The sequence below is a fragment of the Botryllus schlosseri genome, chromosome 4 (assembly GCF_051294905.1).
Source record: "Botryllus schlosseri isolate E-star chromosome 4, Bs_hap1, whole genome shotgun sequence".
In the NCBI taxonomy this organism is placed as follows: domain Eukaryota; kingdom Metazoa; phylum Chordata; class Ascidiacea; order Stolidobranchia; family Styelidae; genus Botryllus; species Botryllus schlosseri.
This window is the reverse complement of record NC_137239.1, coordinates 15605989-15625471: the sequence shown is the minus strand read 5'-3', so window position 1 is coordinate 15625471 and position 19483 is coordinate 15605989. Positions and strand designations below refer to the sequence as shown.

Genomic DNA, 19483 nt, shown 5'->3' with positions numbered 1-19483 from the left:
GGGATGCTAGCAACCCCTGCAGATTGTTTGATGGCATGGAAGGTTAGGAGTGTTGATGAGAGAATTAAGAATATGAACTCAGGTCTATATATAGAGAAACACGCTTGAAATGTAGGCAAATCGCGCCGAGCGCGAAGAATTTTTCCAGTTGACCGCTTCTTCGCGCCCCCTTCAATGCTTTCACGCCCCCCCCCCGTAACATATGCTGCTATTTGACAGACATCAAATATAGTGAATAGTAATTATTAGGGATGGTGTGAACGCGAGGTTCACGTTCGCGTTCTGTGTGTGAACCTCGGGAATTTGGAGGTTCGCGTTCACAACAGAACCTTGGTAGGTTCTGCACTGTGAACCTTTCTCATATATAACAATTTTCACTTCATAATGACATCTTTGGTTCGAATTTATTGCATTTCAACTGCGGGCCACTCTATGAATGACGCCGGCAGCATAAAAAAAAACTCAAAACGAGCATGCACTTTGACAATCTGAAAGATTTTACTTGCTTTGTTACAAAAATTCTGCTCTAAATATCCAACTTTCCGTTTGTGAATATATATAGTGACTCTCTGCTGTGAGCTGACCCGCAATCACATAACATCACGAGCGACATACATAACATGTAGAGAGCGATTCAATCAATCAATGAGATTGATATCGTTTTTTGATGTAACAAATCTAGCTAGCGTACGGGGTCTATCTTCACTTCATGTGTTTACTGTATCATTAAAACCAAATCCGTGCGATTGAGGTGTTGGTCACAGCTGTATAACTTTTGTGGTAGCCTAATATCGTTAGCAAGTATGAAAACCTGTATTACACTCTGCCCAATACCAATGTAGCAATACTCATACACCGAATACATTGCCCGGTCTGGTCAAGGTCGTTAAGGCGTAAGCTTATATTCCCTGGCAACACCTCTTCGAAATTATTGGCAAAACGACGGATGATATTGATTTTATGGGAGTAATATATCATATGATTGCCCCAGTTGATACATTTAGTGACGTTTAAATCGCCAAAATGTACTTCAGCATTATGGCATTATGTGGCCCGAGTCGTCGCTAGGTATCGTGTGCATTAATATAGGCTATCACTTCATTGAAAGATAGGGTTGGAATTAGCAATATGACGTCACGTGACGTCACGAGGTTCACGTTCGTGTTCACACAGAACCTTTCAAAAAGGTTCGCGTTCACACGAACCTGAACCTTTCAGAGGTTCACACCATCCCTAGTAATTATGTAAGTCATAAAATATGATCAAGTGTACATGAAGAATTATTAATAAATGAGATTTACTTGCTACACTCAAGTACAGGTTACAGAAGAGATTTCCAAGTGGGTGAATGAGATAGATTTTTATTCCAAATTTAATCTAAAACTAAAACTGTCAAGTACCGATAAAGTGGTCTAAAACTTAGTCACTTTATACGTGGAGGGAGTCGATAGCGATGTACTTGTTCATTTTGGAGTACTCAAGTATAGGTTAGGCCTGCTTGCGCTATCCTTAATCAAGTGAATAAATATTTACACTGCATCTACTTCTATTTCAGAGTGTTCGGTTTTCGAGCAAACTATACCTTCAAATACTGACTTTTCAACTCACTTAGAAATCATCACTTCTTGTACTTTACTAGTAATTTATTGCTACTAAAATGTTGAAATGTACTTTTTTCAGTGCTCTTGGTGAGCAGTGTCAGTTTCATCTATATTCTACGATGCATTTTCGCGCTGCAGAATGACTTACCGCAATAAAATTACTAAAATACATCGATAATTTTCGAACTCTCACAGTGCAATATATGAGTTTTACGAAGTACCCTTCAAAGGGAGCCTACATGATGGATATTATGCAAATCTCATAAAATTTCACGTCGAGCGAGGAATCCTTTAAAATAGAAGAAGTAGATAGAAGTAGTCATTTTCGAGTAAGTAAAACGTTAGTACTCCAGGTATATTTCTGCTTAATACTATAACTATCATGAAGTTGAATCACTCCAATGGACTTGAGAGTATTTGGTGCATGTAGGCAAAAAACCTACTTGGGTACTCTGAAGAAGTATGAGTACTTCTTTACTTAACAACTCCGAAGGTTAGCACAATTTGTGGTATTTCGATTACCTACTAATAAAATGTGGAAATGTAATGTACTTTTTTCAGATGTCTTGATGAATTGTTCCAGTTTCATCTATTTCCTACAATGCATTTCGCCGTCTCGAATGACTTATCACAATGAAAAATGGCAAAAATACATCGAAAATTTGCGAAGTCCTACTATGCGATATTTGAGTTTTTCAATTTACATTTCTAAATTAGCCCAGTCGGATATTAACGAAAACCACGTGAAATTTCACTCCAAGCGTTATGACTTTACCTCGAGCAAATACGTATTTCGAATTTTATGAGTGAAATAACCTTCCTTATGTTAAATCTATATAGGGCAGAATAAATCGAAAAAATAAATGTGGAAGCCCAGGCATCGAGATTTAGCTCATTGTCACATCGCAGTCCAATAACGAGAGTGGAATAATATACAAATCATACCGAACCGTTGTAAAAGTGGCGTTTCTTCATTTATGCAAATAACATTTATTATTGCAAATATTAGTATTCAAGGTACATTTTTGTTCAATACTGAAACTGTCTTGAATTTGAAACAGACCTATATCATCAACACTTGAGTAGTTGGTGCATGTAGACAAAAACCTACTCAGTACTTTGGAGAAAGACATGTAGCCTACTTCTCTGCTCAAAATCTCTGAACGGTAGAAGTTGAGAAACAGTCTACAAACATAACCAGATACTTACTTACTTACTTACATACTTTAAAATCTGTAGTTCTACTTGTATTCGAGCAGAATTGCTTGATGTCGAGTACCATCTGACAGCGCCTTTCACACTGTCTTTCACAAAAAATTAAGGATCAGTACTCGAGTATCAAATTAGATTTGTTTGAGTGAACGTGGGGAGTTATAAGATATTCTACTAAAGTTTCTATAAGGCAAGGTGATGGTAAACCACCAACTTGATTATTTCGGAATAAAGTCTAGAACAGGCCTGGGCAAAGTGCGGCCCGCGGACCAAATGCGGCCCGCGAAGCTATTCTGTGCGGCCCGCAAAATGCTGCTTGAAATTCAAAATATAAAACTTACTTTTCAATGTTGCTGCGTCGACCAAAACCATAGGATGTATATACTGAACCTCAAATTCGTTTACTAGCAAGCCTGTTCATTAACATGGTGTGATTACGCAGGCTATGCGTACTTCACAAGCGTAATCCAAATTCGAAATAAAGTCATAATGCAGCAAATTGTGCCGTTACAATTATAGTCACAAGAAGTCACCAAACCCTTCTCTGTTGCCATTGCCACATTAATCATTACACGGTCTGTGTTTCAAATTGTTACGTGATGCGTTTCCAAGTCCCTAATTTGTTATTTGTAATTTGTAACAATTCAATCAGTGCCCGTGATCTCTATGAGTCATCATCACTCATAAAGGATGTCAAAAAAGGAAAGCGGAAATTTGAAATTCAAAGAAAGTTCGGAGGAATAAATATTTGTTTACTGGAGTCAGAGGTAAACCAGTCCTTTTAGTATAGTTAGTGCCGGGCAGGTCGCTGTGTTTAAGGAGTATGATAAAAGTCGGTTCTATGATAAAAACACGAAGACATACACTCGGCCAAGGGACGGCGAATTTCGGAAAAATTGCAAGCTTGGCTCAACAGCAAGGCCAATTCACTCAGCTGCACACTGCTCGGAATCCAGCGACTAAGACAATAAGCTTTATAGTATCCCAAGGACCGTAACTTAACCTCTTAAATTGGGCTCGGACGAGCTCGAAGGGGTCTCAAAATTATTTCGTGAATGAATATAAATTATAGAGTATCTATTTGAAAATTTATGCAATATTTTCAAATTTTTCTCGCCCTATGGGCGATTTAGCGATCAGTGGACTATAGAATTGGGCATTTTGGCGCCAGCCACTACCGCGCCATGACGTACCAAGACGTTTGAAGTTTTGCAGAGAAGGACTGCCTTTATGGTGACCGAGAACCACGATGTCCAATTGTCCATAGGCAATATTTGGCAGTAAAAAATACCAATTTGGAATCGTGAGGGTCTTTGAATTTAATAAGCTAAAACAATCGCTCAAAAGTAGTGTTAAAAGCGTGCATCCCGATGGAGGTTTGGTCTATGGGGGCAACTTTGGTTTATAACGCTATGGGGCCCAAGACCAATATTTTTTAAGGGGACTGATGAAGTGCTGTCTCGACCACCCCAAATACATTTTAATGTATTGATAAAAAAAAACGTGGAAAAGGGTTTAAAGAGAGTTCAAAATGTATCATGGTTAACATTGTTTCGAAATATGACGGCGAATGATGTAATGATGTAAGGGAAAATCATTCTATCACTCGATCTGTATATATCCTAAAACTCAAACTAGGACGAAATCATGAATGTGTAGGACTTATGATAAACTTATATTGTGCGCAAACAACTTTGTTACAAGAACTATGATATTCCTGTACTTGCACGAATTACAAGCTACATAATACAACAAGTTGACACACGTTGATGTAACTTTCCTCATTTGTATGTAGGTCAGCACCTTTTTGCAGAGATGAGCATAAATTAGGATTAGGATTTGAAAATCAGGATTTGTGAGATTTTGTCGGATTTGGATAGGATTAGGATTACAGATTTTTTTCTGAACGGATTAGGATTTGGATTGGATTTACCGATTTTCTGGCAGATTGATATGTCGTGTGGCAGATGGCGACAGTTCAGATCAGTTAATATTGTACCTGTGCTACACTACATTATGATGCACTCGATACCAAGGAGCATGAAAGGGGCAGCCCTAAGCCCAGTTATCTTAAATCAAGAGAATTGATAGTTGGGAAGGACAAATTTCCATTTCCACCCTTGCATAAATTAGCATATTTTTCTAAATTTCAAGTTGGATTCGGATTAGGATTGGACATGGACTTGAATATACAAAAGTTATGGATTAGGATTTGAAGCTTCTGATTCGGATTGGATTAGGATATAGAAATTCCAAATCCGCTCCCCTTGCACATCCAGAGTGTGCAAAAGCGTATAACGATAACAAATTTTCAATTCTTGCTCGTAGACGTAGTCTGTTCCATTTAAAGCAGTGGTTCCCAACGTGGGCGATATCGCCCGCCAGGGGGCGATTTGTCGGTCAAGGGGGCGAAAATAGCCAAAGGGGCGATAGGGGGCGAAAACGGACGAAGGGGGCGATAGGGGGGCGATGGCGCGTTGTAATGGCTATATTGGCGTCCATGACCGTAACTGCCACACCCAAACCCCCAATTGGGATGGAGGGCCCGAGCTCGAAGGAGGCCAATAATTTTTTCGTGAATTAACATTATTTATTTTGGAAATTTAGGCAACTTTTTCAAGAAATTTTCGCGCTACGCGCCATTTCGTGGTCGCATATTTCTTGCTTATTGGATACCCTTCCTCCAAGACAAAATACGCATGAGTTATAGAAATGGGCATCTCAGCGTCAGCCATTAACACGCCATGACGCACCAAGACATATATATATTCAGGCCATGTGACATGCGACTCCGAAAAGTGTGCCAGAACGAGAAAACCTTGGCGGAAAAGGACTGCCTTTATGCTGACAGACTTCGATATATATAGGATATACATTAGGGTTGTCCAAAATTTGAAAAATTTCGAAAATGCCGCGTTGTAATGTCTTATTCTATAGATTATTGATTAAAAACATCAACAAGCCTGAAAGAAGCTCTCAGGAACGTCGTTAAGATTTCTTACAAAGCGTTTGAAAGTAGCTGCCAAAGAGTGGGCGGGCCACCGACGGCGAAATTGCAACTAGGCGGGCAATGACGAAACCACGATTCTTGATTGGGTAATCGGTTATGCTTCAATGATGACGGCGGCTGTCAGCTCTGATTTGGGTGCTTCACCGTGTTTGACAGAAGGAGTAGGTTTTGCTGCTGCTGAGTCTGTTGGTGACGGCTGTAATACTGTAAAAGCGTGTTGTGGTTTGATGAGTCAATAGTAGTAATGTAACAGTGGTTCTTCGAATGTATCAGTTTTAGCAGTAGTTTCTGTTTTGCGGAGGTCGAGTCTGTTAGTAGAGACGGGAATTATATATATATATATATACATATATATTTAATTGTCCATAGGCGCCTGAATGGATGCCGCCAAATGTTCCTGTCCTGGCAAGCGGAACCCCACAAAAAATGCCATCTCGCAGAGAAAAAATAATTGCCAGTGCAGAAATACCAATTTGTGTGCGTCGTTTAGTTTACTACGTATTGGCGATTTGAATATCTTTTGGCATAGCAGACCGGCCACGAAATGTCATTACGTAACGAACTCATTATACCCACGGGTCCGCCCGAATATGTTCGATTATTATTTACGGGCCCGACATTTTCCAAGACACCTCACTCAGTTTTACCGGTAAATCTGAATACAGAAGTAGCGGTAAAGAGGTATCGGGGGTTGGTCTGAGGGGTGCAGAGGTTTGCCCTATGGAGATGGGGGACAAGACCAACGTACGGGGGGGGGTCTGTAGTAGTGCTGTTACGGTCCTTTCGGAATCAAGTCGGAGAAATAACCTTTTTTGCTAGTCAACTCACCAAAATCTAGCTGGAAAAGTGTAATTTCGAGGAACCACTGATTTAAAGGTTCTCGAATCGACTTTAATAAAACTAGAGCAACCGATTCGTTGTAGGCAAAAGGACCGACTCCATTCTCTCCGTGTATTTCATTAGTGTTGCGTCTCTGGCTATATATTATAGCTTATTTGTATTGAACTAATTGCATTTTTGCTTAACGCTTTCGTTTTGTGAAATCTCTCGTTGTTGTTGTTGTTATACCATTCTAAGTCACACTAGCTATTTCATCTTTACATTTCGAATTGCAATCTCTGTATTATACTGACGACCACTACCGATGAGGGTCAGTTGAAAAGCTCATAGTGAATAAATTGCGAATATGAATGTGTTGTTCGTTGCAATATTCAAATTCTGTACCACAAGGAACCTATTTGTATGTATAGCCTACGCGAAATTGGTTTCTGAGGGAGGTATTTTTGTAAATAGCAACAACATAGCCAGATTTATACTTGTCCGTATACATAATATTTATATAACACGATATTTGAAGGTGGATAACTGACGAAGTTTGGTGTCGTAATGTAGCTAATTTTAAACTGTCGTAACTTCTTATCGCTATGATGTCATATAACACTGTTCCAAGTATCAAAGTTATCACTCATGAGGTTGTTCAATGAATATCGTTAAAGTCTTTTAGTACAGTTGAAAAAAGTGCTCGGTACGCTATATTTGGAACCAAAAATATTAATCCCCGTAAATTGTACCGGCTGTGGGGTTCGAACCCACGAGAACACCTGTTCATTGGAACATAAGCCCAACGCCTTTACCGCTCGGCCAACCCAGTTCCATTGCAACGATATCTGAGAATTTTTTAAATTAGGGTAGAAGTAACTATTTCCAAGAAAGTTTCATGAAGTCTCGATACACTGTACTTGACTATAAAAATATTAATCCCCATAAAACGTACTGGGTGTGAGGTTCGAATCCTAGACTAATAAGAGGATCGTTATTGAAAATAGATGGAGGGTCACTGGATAAATTTTACTGAGTAACCTACGCAGCAATATAAAATTAGTATATACTATACAAATCCGTAGTGTTAAAGTCTTTAGTGCACCAGGATAGTGTAGTTTTCGATATACTTTACAAATTCATACGGTTTTTCTTGGTCCGTTACGAGATAAATGCAATTTCTTCGCGCTTTTTTATTATTATTTTTTTTTTCATTAAAATTTGCTACTGTATATTATTTATCGCCTATATTTGGGTAATTTGTAAAACTCAATTATCGCATAGTGGGACTTCGCAAATTCTCAATGTATTTGTGCTATTTTTGATTGCGATAAGTCATACTGCAGCGCGAAAATGTATAATAGGATATAGATAAAACTGGCGACACTCATCAAGGCCATCAAAAAGTACATTTTAACATTTCAGTAACAGTAAATTTTTAGTAAAGTGCAAGAAGTGATGATTTCCGATGGAGTAAAAAGTAAGTATTGAAGGTATAGTTTGCCTGAAAACCGAACGAAATTTGCTTACTTCGCGCTTATCTTACGTAATAGTTTTCCTTTTCTATATACTTTACAAGATTCAGTGCAGAAGTTTAGTAGATGTGTAAGAGTTTTCTATCTACCTCACGAAATTAGGTGTAGCCTACTATCTCCCAAATCGGTATGGAACAGCAGCAAAATCATCACAGAGCAGAAGTGTTCGATGGTTTAATAGGTTTAGCATTCATTTAACAAATTCATATTGTCAAAAGTCTTAAATACATTGGAAAAAGTAGTTTATTTCTACTCTATAAAATCCGATTCGGTTTATTAAAATTAGTATTATACTGGTATTTAACAGACTTTAAATATAGCGAAAAGTAATTATGTGAGTTATAAAATGTGAAAAAGTGTACAAGTAGAATTATTATCATGTCATGACTAAGTAGTTTCCGTCTTACTCTATAAATTCGATGTAGAAGTGTCCGACTTTTCATTAAAATTAGTATTTATTATACATTATAAAAGGTAGTTTTATATCTACTCTACAATCTATGGTGTAAGACTTTAGTACATTGGAAAAAGTAGTTCTTCTATCTACTTTGCAATATTCACCCCCACTCCTACGTAACGATTTTACAGTACGTAGTTATGTTTCTAGGCTACATTTACTTCTATTTACCAGCGTTTTCATAGAAATCTGCTCACTTTCATAACTTTATATTATGTGAAGCAAAGAGTATAGTTTAAGGTTATGTTTGTATAACCTCTACGAGTGCTACTGTCACACTCAAAATAGATATTACCATCTTTAAATCATCAGTTACACTGCAAGTTGAACATAAGTGGTACGGATGGCAATAAAAATAACTGTGTGTCGTTTTGTACGCACACATACTGCTGCGGTGTTCCGATATAGGCCTGATACGATTGTCCAAGTTCTGAAAGCTGGAAAAGATACTCTCATATTATTTGATTGCGATTTCAATCCCGCAGAATCTCGAGTTATTCGTAGTCAATGGAATGGTACCCCTATCATAGATGTAGAGGGAAAAGAGATCTTCCGATTTGTTGGTATCGTTAATATTCAACGCATATCGGGTTTCATAATTGTGCGGGGGTCCTATTGTTGAATTTGAATTGATCAGCGTGTCGCTGTACATGATGCACTATATCGAAAGCATTAATGCTAGTTGAATATTGTCGAATGGTTGTCTATAGTGTTAGTTGCATACAAGAGTCTCGGGGATCTAAGCTCAAGATTTAAATAGCTTATTATTGATATCTGGATACAAGAATGGAACTCGTGGACGCGACTTTCGAAATGTCTATCGCATGTGATTCCGAATTCTACTATGCTTTCATTGATATGCGTAACTGAGTAAAACTCAATCAGCTATATTATAATTGAACCCTTACGTTGTGATGTCTTGCGTTCATCGTTTATGAGTGTATTGCTGTAGTGTTCTCGTTAACATAGATACTCTGAAAGCAATGGACATCATAGTTTTCGAAATTTGTTCATAAATACAAGCGGTAATAGTCTAGGGTGAGCGATGAACATAAATACACACGGCGATTGTCTGGCGGTGAGCGATGAACGTGAATAGCCTCAGGGGTAGGGTATTGGTACGACCTTAGAATCACGTACTCATGCTTGATTTGTTTCCATAGCCCCGACCTTGGGAATCGCTAGTATGCGTCTAATGAAATATGTCGTAAAAAGTGGAAACTGTAGAAACCGTAACTGCGTGTTAGGAATCGCGTACCTGCAGCGAAAAGTTTGTTTAATTATAACGCCGAGAGTTGTGCGACTGCGGCTAGTCCGTTGGCGTTTTAGTGCTGATTAAATTATCCTTATACTCGGCATGCAAAGTAAAATTTGCAGGTATTCGAATGAAGTCCTATTCAGTGGTAGGCCTACTGCGCGTTCATATTAGGTTGTGAAATGCGGAGACCTGGGCAATCGAAACCGCGATCTGTCTGCGCTCAAAATCGCATTTTGTATTAATTAATTAGTGATTATGTGTAGAATTTTGATATATCATCATAAAACCGCGCCTAGTTTAACGTTGATGAGTGTTATCTGTGAATTTCTGTCAAATATATAGTCTTTGCGAAATGTGCGTAGAATTTTAATATATATTCATAAAAATTGCGCCTAGTTCAACGTTACTGAGTGTTATCTGAGAGATCATATTATCCGCGAAAATACAAAGTCCTAAATAGTAAATACACATAATAGAATATCTGGCGAATATAGTCTTGTATAGACATCATAGTTTTCGAAATTTGTGTATAGAATTTTTTTTAATTGGTTCATATTCCGAATTTTATTCACAACTGAAATTGTTAGGTACTACTAAAAGTGACTCATGTGGATTAGTAATTTTAAAAAAACTAAAATATTGGCAAAGTTAGTTCGAATCCCTAATAATGAATGTTATTTATTTCTCGGAAGCAAGTTATTCAATACATATCGCTGTATACAAATGGAAAATCGGTATTGAAATTCACAAAACATTAGAATTTGTGACATGGCAATGGGCTTCATATAGGCGTGGTAATTAGGGCGACGTGGCCTTCTCTGATTGGTGCGTACCAAACGAATCCCATAACACTACTCACCGTCCACTGAAATGAGGTAAAGCGCATAAACTCAATATTGAAATGTTATACGGATATTCGTGCCAGTGAAGTGGAGTAATTCGTCGTTTTGCATATAGTTTGACTTCTTTCTTCCATCCAGACTATATATTCTTCATACCAATCGCAGATGGTCGCTGGGGTAATACAGATATATGTGTCTCTGAATAGCGAAGGTATGCAATATAGTTGGCATTTTCATGAAACGAAATAATCAGCGGATGTTGTAAATGTAAACCTACTTCAAAACTGACCCCATAGTGATCACATCCTCTAGGACTAAAAGTCACGCCCCTGGTCAGCTAAGTGACATGGGCGGCAACATATTACCAAAGTACATTGTTTACAGGCGAGGAAATAGGTTGATCGCTGTCAGCGAGTTCGTATTTATGAAAACTATCAAATGACATTTTCATTGGATATATTACCACAAAAGGTATGTGTCCATTCGAGGGTTGCATTAAAAACAAATGGTTGTTTAAAAGACTTTGTTCAAAACATGTTTTAAACAAAGGTATTTAAAAGTTGTAAAATCATGCCATTACTGTGTAAATACTCTCGACTTTGTAAAAAACATATTGTTTGAGCCTACGGACAATTACCACCCAATATATCCGACGTATATAGGATATGGGATGTTTGAACCCACGTTCCCTTCAATTTTTCACGAGTCTGCTAGCACTCACCAACCCGTTGCTCTGTCTCTTGGACAACACTGCGTAACGACTAAAAAACGGTCATCACGTCGGATCTTTTGTGCGCCGCTTTGATTTTCCTTGCGCAGATACCATGTCCGCAGTTCGCAGATCGCAGCAGCTTAAATTGAGCATTGGTTGGAACCCTCAAAATAGTCGGTTCAACAGCTATTGTACGTAGATATTTCGTCAAAGGAGCTATATATACCCTGTATTTTCAATTGTCAATGTCAATCCAATATGACGTCACAATTGAATATCCGTGACGCAATTGCTTACAAAAATATTTTAAACAAGGAATCTTTGTTTTAAATGCAACCCTAGTCCATTCTCATAAGGCTGGCGTCGCAGTAATGCACGATCTTCGTAATGTCCATTCTCAGTAATGTCTGCGCGTTTCGAGGTGCCTTTCTCGGTAATGTTCAGTCTAATCATACTATTGCCCATTCTCGGTAATTGCCGTACCTGTTATTATTTATTCTAAGTGATGTCCATTCTCGATAATATGCATTCTTGATAATGACTGTGGTGAATTCTTGGGTGAGATTGGCTCGTCCTTTACATTTAGATACACCAATTATTACTTGATTACCTGTCTTCTCCGCTTTATATTGTCTCGCTCTTAATTTGTCGTTTATTGATAACTTATAGTGGCTTGCCTTGCTGTGTTGCGTATAGTCCTCGTTTTCAGTTACTAAAAGCCTTGGTTAATCTGTGAAATAAAGGTACTCAGTAATTGTGTTTCGAGGGTGTCGTGTAACCAGTTCCACTCATGATATCTAAGCAACGCACTTTTCATCTCGCAGAATAATCGAGGTGTTCCATATTATATTATGTAGCTAAACCAACTGAAAATTAATATATTGAGATACTTGATGTTTTATGATGGTCATTGGTAAAGTTCAAAAAAGCCTATAATTATTTGATGTTTTCGTATACTCAGTCACACGATACCACCGAGAAAATAATACTTATTCACTGTGTTGCAAGGCAGTGTTGAGTCACTCGAGTCTGATCCGAGTCAACGTTTTCGAATGACTTGACTTGACTCGAGTCACTCTGCAAAAATGACTTAACTTGACTTGGCTAGACGTTTAATAAATGTCGATTGACTCGTGACTCAATTTCAAGTCATCAAGTAATCGTTGATGACTAAATGGCTGTATTCGTATAAGTTCGGATTGTTAATGATACGCTGGTGCGACCTGTGAGAGCAACCAATGTCTCAATGGATGTGAGTTTTACTGAGCCTCCTTTAAAACAAATACATTTATCAAACACGCATTGATGAGAGCTTACAGCTTACGTTGTTGTAAACTAGGAGTAAAGGTGCTGTTTGTGGTATTCATGGTGTTTATCGACTACTATGGTCTTTTACAACAGGCCGATGGTTCTTATTTTTGATTCCGTATCTGCTGACTTGTAGCACGGCCCACTTCCAGGCTTTTGTAAGACACCGCTTACGCGGATGAGATGGCGAGGAGTAAAGTAATATTATAATAACAACGAATATCTGTTCTATAAACTGCTCTGCACAGTGTGGTATAAACAACCCTCGTACTTGCGTGGTTTAGAAGTACAAAGTATGCGTGACTTTTAATCATACATCGTACTTTGAAAATCCAATTTGACTTGACTTGAGTCCAAATGTGCAATGACTCAGGATGACCTGTGACACGAAGGTCTACTCTAGCGGCTCTACTTCAAACCTGTGGCGAGGTAGCGTGGTGATATGATCCACAGCTGCAACACCACTGGTTTGTGGTTCGAGTACGACCGAGGTCGACTCCAGAAATCCGACCTGAGTGTTAGAGATTTATTTATCAGCTCCTTCGTGTCATCTAATACTGGCAAGAGGTGTCCTAAAAACCCCAGAAATGGGCCCTGCTACATGTCGAGTGATGAAGAATAGAAATAAAAACAATCGTCCTGGTTCACATCGCTATTGTAGTCTGAAAACATCATAAATACCAACAACGACATTAGACATTTTCTTATTCACTAAGGAGCAGGAGCATGACCATGACCATTACAATCAATCATATAATCATTATGACCGACACAGGCTTGTCAGACAGCTTTTTATAAAATGAGCCTATAGAGTAGAAAAAGGAGCAAAACTGTTCAATAACGTTAGTAATACAAAATAACGTTACCAGCGCCAATAGCGTTGCCACAACACCCATAGACCGTTTGCCAATCACCGGGAATTCCATATTTTTTCGTTCATACTGTTGTATAGGACACCGAATCCGACCACAGTAATTGGCTAATTGCTATCATTATAAGCCTTTTCCAACTGAATATAAAATCGTAAAATACAACTTTGTTTTATATTATGAGTTTCTATTTGGAATTCCAACACAATCTACATTATACACTGTAATGGAAACACTGTAGTGTAGACGATGATGATTTAGAATTCTTCTTGTAGAATTCACAAGAAATCTTCATCTTATACAGTGTTACGACTCGAATCTTTGACGTTGGCATAAATATTGTCAGCTGTGAAATTTTGCAGCATTTTGGTGATGCTTGAAAGTTCCTGCAGCACTTGTTTGAAAGCATAAGATTAGCTCTTATCCTGACAATCACATCCAGAAGTTGTTGCTGCATGTTTTTTTTCGTTTCGACTGAGATGACAAAGGAGAATATTCTCTGTACACGCATGGGCCCATAGCGAAGGCGAGGAACTGCGACAGCACTGACTAAATAATCGTACTAACACGTTTCAGTCTCAATTTTAGTATGACATTTATTTAGATAGCTATAGTTTGATAGTATTTATGCCAACTGCTTCCAAAAAGAGCCAAATATTGAACAAAGAGCCCGAGAGCCCAAACAAACTTCTGCGAAACTTGGCTCCAGAAGAGTCAATCTGGCAACCCTGTATCATCACACGAAATCTGCACCGTCGATGTCTCATCCCAAATATTATAAAACTATTCTTCAAGAAATTACAAAAGCACTTCGCTGCTATGTATGTATGTATGTATGTATGTATGTATGTATGTATGTATGTATGTATGTATGTATGTATGTATGTATGTATGTATGTGTGTGTGTGTGTGTGTGTGTGTATGTATGTATGTATGTATGTATGTATGTATGTATGTATGTATGTATGTATGTATGTATGTATGTGTATGTAGATGTATGTATATTGCATATATTTATAGATATGAATCATGGTGCTGGAGTACTGGGATATTGTGCAACAGGCCTAAGTGAGCTATAATTTGATCAGATAACAAATACTGAGGTATCTTGAAGGCCATCGCCAAAGGAAATGAAGAGAGACACGCGATGATGATATCGATAAAAGAACTGCAGGTATACAGTATTCCATTTAATAAAGGTAAACTTTTTAAAAACATACAAAAGACTGAAAATGAAATTCGTTATTGCGGTACCGTCACAATTCGCGATTTCATTACTAACAAAACTTAACCGCAGGGGTGACGAACCTGCGGCCGCACAAAAATTGTTTTCTACTCATTGGTAAATTAGCATGTGTTGGCGAGCTTCAACACTTTAACAAATTGGATCCAAGATTTCTGAGATATTTTAATATAACATGAAAATATTCTTCACGGTTGCCGCGATTCAGGTTCGGATGATTTTTGGTTTTAAATAGTGTGCATGCAATCCACCGTACAAATGTGAGCCGCACAGGGAATTGATGTACCCGATAAATAAATCACAATTTGCAATCGTCCTCGACTCACTAACGAAGGTTTTTCTGCTACGTTTGGGCGATTCCAACCTATATTTTGACTATACCAGCAATACTGATGGAAGGTCAAAAAGTAACGACATGCAACAAAAGGAATAATAACAGCCTATCAAGTTGAAACCTATAGTCTTCCTTCACCAATTTATTTTCGGTATTTACGGCTTTATTGCAGTAAATATTGGCCTATGTTTGCCAGTGGAAGTTTAAATCATATTACACGTACAGGACGTACAGGGACACCTAAAACTAGATATCCCTGTTATCCAGATCTACATATCTCAGATTACGCACAAAACAAAGAGATAAGACTGCTCCTGAACCAGGTACCATTTTACAGGTCAATATGAAGATCACCAATGATGCAATTGGAGTCACCCAGTTGGCGCGGAACTATTCTCAAGTAACGAAGTCCTTTTGTTCGTAAATTTTATAACTACAAATTCAGATATCATAGAATAACCCCTTGTAATCGGCCGGCCTACTAACCAAAATTTTACTGCATCCACAAAAAAAGACGATAAAATGTCATCCATATGGCTTAAATCGACGCCCAATATATTGCCGTAAACCTGAAGTAGCCGCCTAGCGGTCTGAGATGCTCTCACGGCTCAGACGCCAGAGGGAATAGCGGTGTGCGAGAAAATAACACTGTCTCAAGTTTTAGGATTTCTATACTCAAAGTTTAGGGTAGTAATTCCGTTTCTGAAGTTGAGTGTGTGCTGATCCGTCATGTATCGTAAACAGATTTTACTCAAAAGCTGGTATTAGTCCCCATTAATTTTGACGATGTTCCATACCGAGATCGGTCGTGACATTTGGTACGGTTAGTCTTAATGTTAGTATCGAACGCTGTACCAAGTTTCAAGTTTGTCACTGAACTATGTTAGTTGTATTTACGTTTCCTAAGTCGAGTGGGAGCTGACTCGTCATTTATCGCAAACATATTTTACGCAAAGCCGGCATTGTTCTCCATTGATTTTAACGATGCTCCTTAACTAGATCCGTCATGAGCTTTTGCATAGTATGTCTTGATTTTAGTATCGAACGCTGTGCCAAGTCTCAAGGTGGGTACTCAATGATTCGGGCAGCAATTTCGTTATCAAGGTCGAGTATGGTAGAGATGTGCGCTGATCCGACACTTAGCCTACGTAACGCATTGCGGATTTCACGCAAAAGCCGGTGTATCTGTGTTAACGCTGTGTTCCACACTGAGATAGTTGATGAGATGATGATATCATGAAACAGTTAACTTACATCCTCGGTTTGCATTCAAATATTTAGTTTTATTTTATATTCTTCAATATCAATTTCACCGTGAAATTGTGGCCTTCAGGCCATTTGCTTACAATTACAACCCCTGTCAAGCGAGAGGGCTGTTTCGTTTTCAATGGCGGCTAACAGCTGATCGCTTGATCAGCCTATTCCTCAGTAAATTTTACGCAAAATTCGCTGTTGATCTGTTCGTATTAATTTTGACAGTGTACCATACCGAAAACGGCCATGAGGCTACTTCTCGATGATTTCATGTAACAGTGTACCAAGTTTCGGGCTTTCAATCACGAATTTATTCGTTAATATATTTTCCAAAGGCGATTTTGCAGCAGACATATAGACTATAGAGCAGAGGTCTCAAACTCCAAAGTGCTCGCGGGCCAGTTTTCCCGTTTTGAAGACGCCGCGGGCCGCAGAACTTAAAGGGGTGTTCTGTGTCTTTCCAAGTAGGCCTTATTTGGCGGGAATGAATTGTCCTATTGTGAGCCGATCCAACAGACTGACAGTAAACACACATCGTCAAAATGCGATTTATTCTTATATCAATTTAGGCCTGGCACGAAAAGAATCATCATATTTATAACTATTTGAATAGAATTGCTGTGGTACTTGACATAGGCGCCGACTTTTATTTTTTTACGAGGTTGCGAAGTCTTGTGACGTCATAATTGTTCCATATCGATGACGTCATCGTCGCACTAAAACGCACTTTACTATATGCCGCAGGTTTACGTGCAGCGTTAAACTATTCGTGTGGCGTTTTAATACCGGCCCTGTGATCATTAATATCAAACCATGCAATCGAGTTATTAAATGGAATCTTAAAACGGTACGAGCACGATCGTACGAATATATAACTGCGCTACTAGTCTGTCCGACGGAATGCACCGAATAGAAATCAGAATTTACGTCACTGAGAATGTCGAGTTGTATCAATGTTATTCACGCGCAATGCGCTGTGGTGTGAGTAACTAAATACGCTACGCACTGGCCTGGCAAGTTCGCAATTAACACATGACAACTCTCGAACATGAGGTTTCAAGCAGACAATAATGATGATTACAAACGCGAAATCGCGCAACCAATCAATATAGTTGTCTCTTGCGATTTCTGGCTTCGCGTTGATTAGCTCGCATCGCGGCAATTGTTTGCAGATTAAAACAGCGATTTCGGCGGCATTGGCACATTTCCGATTTACGTTCGCGAAGCATTTTGGGAGTACATCGGTCAATTCGTAAATTCATGTCGATGGCCGCCAACACGTGTTGACGGCTGCACAAATTTCCTTCTACGGCCGCTGGTTGGCTATCCCTGGGCAAGAACTAATTCCACTTCCGTGCGCATGCAGCGATCTTATCAATCGAAATCCACCGGCTACCAAATGCCCAATAGTTTAATATTCGATATTGTTGTTCTCGATACGAGTACATACATCAATCAAGTTGATCGGAATATAGAAGGTTCCCTGTTCAAACGAATCGAATAAAATCAGAATTTGTGCCACCCCGAATCTCGTTATGCGTCAATATTTGACAATGGCATGACATCGCCTACTGCACGTTAATAACGTAAGGAACACTGAAAAATGACTTCGTGCGACAATTTCGGAGTACGAATGTAGCAAGTAGAAAACAAAACATATGGATGGTTGCAAACGAGAAACCGTTTATTCTAATCAGTATCGCTACGAATGTGTTTTGGGTTTGACATAGTATTGAGTAGCTTTCGTGGCGTCAATTGTTTTCTCATTATATCGGTGTTTAAGCTGTATTGCTGCATTTCCCGATTAATATCACTGGCAAAGCCTTCTTGAGAGAAACGAATATGGGCAGAAATGAATTCCAATTTGGAGGCTCACACCAACACACCCTCCAATTTCGCGCTCCGATTAGACTATCGCATGAAGCTAGCTAGCTTAAGAATGGTTTTGTAAACGAATGTGGGCGCACATCATTTAGATTTTAGAAAAGCAGATCGTCTATTTGGACGGATGGTCGTGAGAGGAGATCTAGGATGGTGTTCATGTTGACGATTTTACGCGTATGATAAGCTTGCCAAAAGTCCGGAAGTGCTATCAATTAGAGTCCCTGATCTCTGGTGAACAATTAAATACGCGCGTATTACGCAGCCTCAATGACAGTTTTGACAAATCAAAATCGTCCGAACTTGACGGCACTGATTTCAGGTGGTTCAGACCTGTGTAGTCTTTTAGAACTCACGCCATGATACACTTCTTCTGATCGTTACTTTCAAGTATTAGCGGGAATCAATTACGCACGTTAATGTATCTTTGCAGCGATTCGATGTTATTCAGTTTTGCGATGTCGCTCTTTAATCAATGTGACATAAAGCAACCACCAATTAGCGTAAACTCGAGCGCATTGTCCCCAAACCAGCGAGAGATAGAAGCCAAAGCATGCTAGGCCCGAGACGCGATAGGTAAGCCAGCAATGGTATCTTTCGCACCAGGCCTATCGCAGATGCTCATTGCTCATGCATATGCCAGCGATGATATCGTGTACGCCAGGCCGAATCCGCCAATACAGATGCAATTGCGCAGGCAAGCGATGGTATAGTGTGAACTGGGCCTATTGCAGATGCAGGCTTGTTCGAGACGCGATAAATCGGGCTAGCGACGATTGCCACGCGCAACGCGCACGGGAATGAATGACCTAATTTCGCGACCATCTCAGCGGGAGATCATCACAAAATCTTCTCACTAATTGACAACATGCTTCTCGTAAATCGGCCCCGCGGAACAATGATAATACAATTATTGAATTGCAACTGAATATTAGAGTTAGAATGATCGTTTCAAAATGACGTGGTTTCGCGTTTCAAAAGGTTTCGGTCCCCGAAAGCCTCCTGGCTTCGCGCCTGGCACACGCGCGTATCGAACTCGACGACGTTTCGAACGAGGTCGCGTCGATTCACCTGATTATTAACACTAGAACTACCGGAACTTCGAACTACCTAGAACTACCTTGTGGCTTTTTTGACGCATGTTGAAT

The 19483-nt window shown here is 39.1% G+C and overlaps 1 long non-coding RNA gene and 1 other non-coding gene across 2 annotated transcripts in view; one reads left to right on the top strand and one right to left on the bottom strand.

Moving 5' to 3' along the window:
* The window catches only part of LOC145438227 (uncharacterized), a 442041-nt gene that overhangs the window by 14083 nt on the left and 408475 nt on the right, over positions 1–19483 (top strand). The window lies entirely within an intron of this gene.
* Positions 7392–7474, bottom strand: Trnai-uau (transfer RNA isoleucine (anticodon UAU)). Its single transcript has one exon. It is a non-coding gene; the product is annotated as a tRNA-Ile (tRNA).